Below are 6,557 nucleotides of genomic sequence, written 5' to 3' on the forward strand. Positions count from 1 at the left end.
GTGTGTACGTTTGCCATCTCACAACAGACTATTCTTTCTCTCTCTGTGTTCTGGCCTGCAGTTCTTCCTGGTGTTTTCCCACACAAGTCTGTGTCCGCTCGTCTGAGAGGAGACGTTCTGTCTGCTGTACTGCGGCTTCAGGCAGCAGGAGACCCCTTAGCGCAGGAAGTGGCCGTTGAATGGCGACTGCAGCACCGGGGGAAAGGCTGGAAAGTGTTTGAAATGAAGACGAGGCTGGATGATCGAGAGCACAGTGGGTGAGCTGCCACTGCTGCTCTGCTTTATCTGGATCAGGAATCCGTTTGACCGCAACGGAGATATTTACAGCGTGACAACAGCAAAGATGAAAGTTAAAAAAAAAAGCATTATAAAATTAAGTGGCAGCAAGTTACCATATAAAAGTAATTCAAGTAAAATAGCTGCACTAATAACTAGTCGAGAGTAAAATGTGTGTGGGCGTGTGTGTGTGTGTGTGTGTGTGTGTGTGTGTGTGTGTGTGTGTGTGTGTGTGTGTGTGTGTGTGTGTGTGTGGTGGTGTGTGTGTGTGTGTGTGTGTGTGTGTGTGTGTGTGTGTGTGTGTGTGTGTGTGTGTGTGTGTGTGTGTGTGTGTGTGTGTGTGTGTGTGTGTGTGTGAATATCACAGAATAGTTGGGGTATTTAACATTTAAAACAACGTAATATCATTCAGAATATGTCGTGATGTTATTTAATAAATGTGTTGTTGAACCACAATACATGGATGAGGTAACTGAGACATATCGTAACTTTGAGACTTGTGTTCGTCACCAGTTTGTGTGATTACTTTGGGATTGCATTCCTCTTAACCTCATAATAAATGGGTTGTTAAATTATAGTTTTTTTAACATTTAAGTAGTGAGATAGTTCAGTTCATAATTGGTCATCAATTTGTGTAGTTACTACTGTAGGAATTCATCTTGTATGTAACATTCAACAGCCTTAGCTAAGTATAAGAGTATAAGAGCATAAGAGCATAAGAGCATAAGAGCATAAGAGAGGACAAGAAAGACACAGTGCAACAGAAAGCCGTCTCTCAATGAAGCCAGAAGATGGACCTCGAGTTGAGATTGTTTTCCTTCTCTGCGGTCAGTGCTGGCAGAACGGAAGGGTTCGAGCGTGAACGCCTCTCTGGTCGTCGGACGGGGAGACGCCTCGTTGACTCTGTCCCGGCTGAAGGCGCTGGACGAGGGGACGTACATCTGCACCGTCACCCTCGGGCCTTTCAACGCCCAGCAGGTCATCCACTGCACGTCACTCGTAAGTTCAAACCCAGACCAGACTCAGTTTTATCCCACAGGCAACAAGGCAAGGCACCTTGATACGCTTGTACTGTGCGATATGATGCAGTACTCGAGTATATATATATCAGTCACAAGATACAAGTACTCAAGCTTTGAGACTTTTTATGTACCTGATTATTTCCATTTCAGTTGTTCACTTATTATTTAGCACCTTTCAACACAAGGCAATTCAAAGTGCTGTACAAACATGAAAGACATTAAGACGTTTATTATAAAATGGCATTTAAAAACCCAAAGATAATAAAACATGGATAACAAAGGCACATGAATAAAGTGACAGAGCAGTGCGAGATACACACATCTGAAATGTTTAGCTCTGACTCAATCATTGCTCACTTTTTAGCAGAAATGCTATGACCTCACTTTCTTTCTACTTTAACGTACATTATTTAATTTCATATTCTGTTCTTGTATCATATTCTATTCACATGTATATAGACTTTTATTTGACATGTTGGAGGAGCTCGGGTCAGAAGAATGTCTTTGTTATTTCCGTAGCTTTGTGCATCTACAATAAAACCTTTGAATATATCAATTTATTTTGTTCTTTGTTTTCAGAACCTCCTGAGGTTTCCCTCTCAGAGGAGAAGTTTGTTTTAAAGGCGGACCTGCCCCAGACGCTGAGCTGCCACTGCTCTAAATATTATCCACTGGATGCTCAGGTCTGTCACGAGATGTTATAACAATTCAATGTTTTCCATTATTACTTGGATGCTTTTCAACCTTTGTGTTAATATTAACTTCACACACGTCTTTTGTTTCCGTCCGTGAGGAAAACAAACGGCTCAGAGCCTCAGGATACTGGAATCTGTATTTCTTAAATCTTTTTTCCTTCTAATTTGTTATTCTTTTCTAAATAACACCCTGTTATTTACTCAACAACAACAACACACAATTATCCTTGTTTTTATTTATTTGTTTAATTCCATAATCTCTGGCTTTTTTGTCGTCCGTCAGGAACTGAATTTCAAAATAACCGGAAACAGACGTAGGCCTATAAGGGACATGTCGAGCATCATTGCGATACACAGCCACTGAACTGATTACCCAAGATCCTCAGCTATGGTTTAAGCTCGCTGATTGGATGTTTTAGCCGCAATGCACGTTGGGATATGGTGTGAATGCGAGATGAAATCCGAAAATTATATTAATTCAGTTTCTTATTATTATTCCTTTTTTGATCATTAAAAACTCACCTGTTCACCGTGGCCTTTGACCCCTGACCCATCACAGTCCCCCTGCTTCCACTCCTACTGTTCCTCCTAGGGTTATTAGTAATACTACTTTATTATTTGCCCCTCTTGTTCCCCATGTGAAGCGGCCTTGGGTCCCTTGAAAGGCGCTATTCAAATTGAATCCATTATTATTATTAATATTATAGCACAGTTTGATTAATTGATTGACAGGTCATATTTCTCTACTTTCTCCCTCCCTCCAGATTGCTTTTTTGTTAATTGATTTATGTTTTATGATATTTTGTGTATTTCACACTCTTTGTTTTATTTATTTCCGTTAAGTTTCTGGCTGTTGGTCTACTTCATTCCCTTTGTGTGTTCTGTTTTCTATTGTTAACCATTTTCTAACTGTAACTGAATGTGCTCTATTAATTCAGTTTCTTATTATTAAGATTATAGCACAGTTTGATTGGTTGATTGACTGATTGATTGGTTGACTAATTGATTGACTGATTGGTTGATTGATTGATTGACAGGCCGTCTCACTGTTCTCCCTCCTCTCAGATGGAGTGGTGGTCCCTCTCTCCTGAGGACTCAGAGCCCAAACTGCTCCTGGATCAGGGCTCTCTCTCCAGCCACCGGCAGCACGGAGACGGCTCCTACTCCCTGTCCTCTCACCTGTCTGTCCCCTCCAGCGTCTCCCCGGGACCAGGCTCACCTGCAGGGTGTCCCACCAGGCCCTGGACGCCCCTGTGTCTCTCACTGTTGTGGTAGAAAGTCCAACACAAGGTGATAATGTGTGGCTGTTGCTGTGTTGTTGTATGTTTCAGAAACCCTCTTGTTTCACACAGCAGGGTTTAAGACACCCAGCTTTTCACTTTGCCATCAGGACATTTCCATTTGAATGACACAAAACCAATATCAATACCAAACCTCCATGTTAACTTACCCATATTTAAAACAATTGAGCAATTTGGCATCAACAAAGTATGACTAATCTTGTTTTATCTAATATAAGTTTCAAATATTATATAAAAATACAATAAATGTGTCATGATCATAGCTGTATTTTTGTAATAGCTTCAATGTCATGTGACCCGGTGACTCCAAATCCACACCAGATAATATTACTACACCAGACAAATAGGGCAAAAACACATTTTAATTGAACTTTTCCTTAATTTAAATATGATCAAATATAACACACCTCCTTTTTGGGGAATTTTAAGTGTTTTTATGACTAATGGTCATTTGTATTTGTCCTACCCCACCTCCCTTATATTGTACAGCCACTTTGATTCCTAGAAAAGCGCTATTAAAATATGATGTATAATTATTGCATTGTAGTCCACTCTATATTTAATCAGAAAGTGTGTCATCAAATATGTTGTGTCTTGAGAGTTGCTTCACATTCCATACTGCGTGTCTTCTCTCTTCAGGCTCCTACTGGTGGGTCCTGGGCTTCCTGATCGTCAGCGTGCTGTTCTTCCACCAGGTCATGACATAAATAAGGATTTATTCTAATGGATAGTCCTGACTTTAAACTGAGCCCAGAGACATTTCCTGTTGTGAGTCTGTAAGTTATTATTAATGTTATGAAGATATCGCTGGTTCTTTCCACTCGAGGGGTTAGACTTTCTTTTTGGATATAGTATTCCTGTTCTTGCACTATTTCTTTTTAACCCTCCTATTGTCTTCGTTTCCCCCTGTTACTTTGGTGTTCGCGGTCACATCTGACCGGTCCTGTTTTAACTGCTATGGCATTAACACAAAACCATCAATCATCACCACATTTCATTTAACACCCTTTCAAACTGTACATGTTGTGTCAGACTACTGGTACACATGAACACAGACACTGAACATGTAATGCGTGTGCCAGGTGTGATCCATGTGGGGGGTGGGCACATAAGGGACACACACACACATCTAGAGAGAGAGAGAGAGTGTGTGTGTGTGTGTGTGTGTGTGTGTGTGTGTGTGTGTGTGTGTGTGTGTGTGTGTGTGTGTGTGTGTGTGTGTGTGTGTGTGTGTGTGTGTGTGTGTGTGTGTGTGTGTGTGTGTGTGTGTGTGTTTCTGTGATCTGATCTGATCTGATCTGATCGGTTACTTTCCTTTCTTTATGGCGGTCATTTTTGACGGGGAACACCATGGCTGTTACAAAGTTGACTAAATCATCCAAGATGCAATGAAAGTGGTGATCAGCCATTTTATATGTTCAAATGTTTAATGTGAAGGATATCATGAAGCCTTGATGCAATCGAATGTAAAACAAAAAAGTTAAGAATGATGAAAGTAGTAAATCGGTCAGATTTGACCCGAAGACAACAGGGGGTTAATTTGGTATTTGTATTTGTTTGTTGTCTTTTATGTTATGGCTTTTTTTTGTGCTTGATTTCCATTTGGTTTCTCTCTTTGTAATTTACTTTTCACAATGAAGGATTATGTGACTCAACCAGATTGATTGAGGTGTTTGACGTGATCTTCTTCAGTACAGTTCTCGTGTAATATGTGAGCTTTGTAAGAACTGGCATCACTGGGAGTATATTGAGAAAGAAACCAGCTCTAAAATGTCTCGACGCGTCATGAGAATAAAACAAAGGTCAGTTGTGTTGATGATTTATTTATTGGCATCAGCAAAAGTGGTAAGCATGCATTTTGCTTTTCAGTTGCATCTTCTTACTGCATTTCCAAAACATGTTCTCTTATCTCCCGTGGTAACAACCTGACAACATCGCTGCGCAATATCATCAGACAACTAACTGCTACATTATGCATCTTCATTTAATCAACTCTCAAAATTAGCTTTTACTTTGACATCCCCCCATAAAACCTGAAAGTTCATAAACACATGTTCAGGAGAATATCTGACACGTGTGCTAACGATCAATCCATACGAGACTACATGGTTTTTACAGCTCACTATAGAAGCAGTTGTTTGCCGTCTGAGAATATAATTTTGAAAGTGAAATTAATCAAATGTTGGCAAACTCTTGAGTTGCTTAAGCACTGTTTTTAAGATCAGAAAGACATATACACAGGTCGAGAAAACCACTAACAAAATCAAATGTACAATCGGCAGTTGGGTTCAGAAATGGCAGATACACAGATCACACAAAAAGGCAAAACTATGGACACGGTTTGCCATGCAAGTTAGAAACAAACACCATGTTGCATCTCTGCAGGTGGGTCTGTTTGTTAAGTGAGGGGGGCGGGAGGTGGGTTTCTAAATCATGTCCTTTCCCCGTTTCCCTGCAACATCAAACTAACTTATTATTTCAGCACAACTTGTAAAAAAGTTGGCTTTTCTACCAGTTTTCTTTTTTTAAATGTGACGCTTCACTTCCACCTGTCTATGGCTGTGTCCAAGTCGGAGTACAGAGTCCTCCTTCAGTTCGTGTGTACAGTAGATTGTCTGCTTTTGATAGCTGTGCACATCAATATGACACTTAGCATAACAGTAACATGCTCCCACCTGCGGTACTCAAACCAAGGGCAAAAGAAGCACAGGTATGCAAGTCACTTATCAATCATTGCTTATGTGTCCAGAATTTGAACTCCAGATGTTGCTTTTTCAAAAGAAGGAAACATTCTTTCTACTTTTCTGAATAACTTCCCTTTTTTACATTTGTCCTCTTATCATAATTACTGAATGCTGCAGAAAGGAAACCAATAAAACCAGCTATCTCCAAAAAAACACTACTTGCTACAATACTTTGGATCACAAACAAACACACACACCACACACAACCAACAAAAATGCTTTTCTAATCTTAATCTATCATGACCGTGTGTTAGTAACTAGGGGTGATGGGAGCGTTGTGAGAGAAGCAGTCGGTTAGTATCAACTTACAAATGTAGGAACGTCCAAAAAAGGTGATGTGAACAAGCTTTGGCGTATATCTGGGGTCGAAAGGACTGCCAACTGCTGTTCAGTCTCCCTGCACACACTCACCGTCTGCACATGGTACACCCCCCCTCATGGTACACCCCCCTCATGGTACACCCCCCTCATGGTACACCCCCCCTCATGGTACACCCCCCCCTCATGGTACACCCCCCC

General features: G+C 40.7%; 1 pseudogene; it reads left to right on the forward strand.

The window, feature by feature from the left end:
• LOC117460710 (tapasin-related protein-like) overlaps positions 1–5,106 on the forward strand; it is an 11,786-nt pseudogene extending 6,680 nt beyond the window's left edge.
• The last annotated feature ends 1,451 nt before the right edge of the window (positions 5,107–6,557 follow it).

Source organism: Pseudochaenichthys georgianus, chromosome 16 (genome assembly GCF_902827115.2).
Source record: "Pseudochaenichthys georgianus chromosome 16, fPseGeo1.2, whole genome shotgun sequence".
Lineage (NCBI taxonomy): Eukaryota > Metazoa > Chordata > Actinopteri > Perciformes > Channichthyidae > Pseudochaenichthys > Pseudochaenichthys georgianus.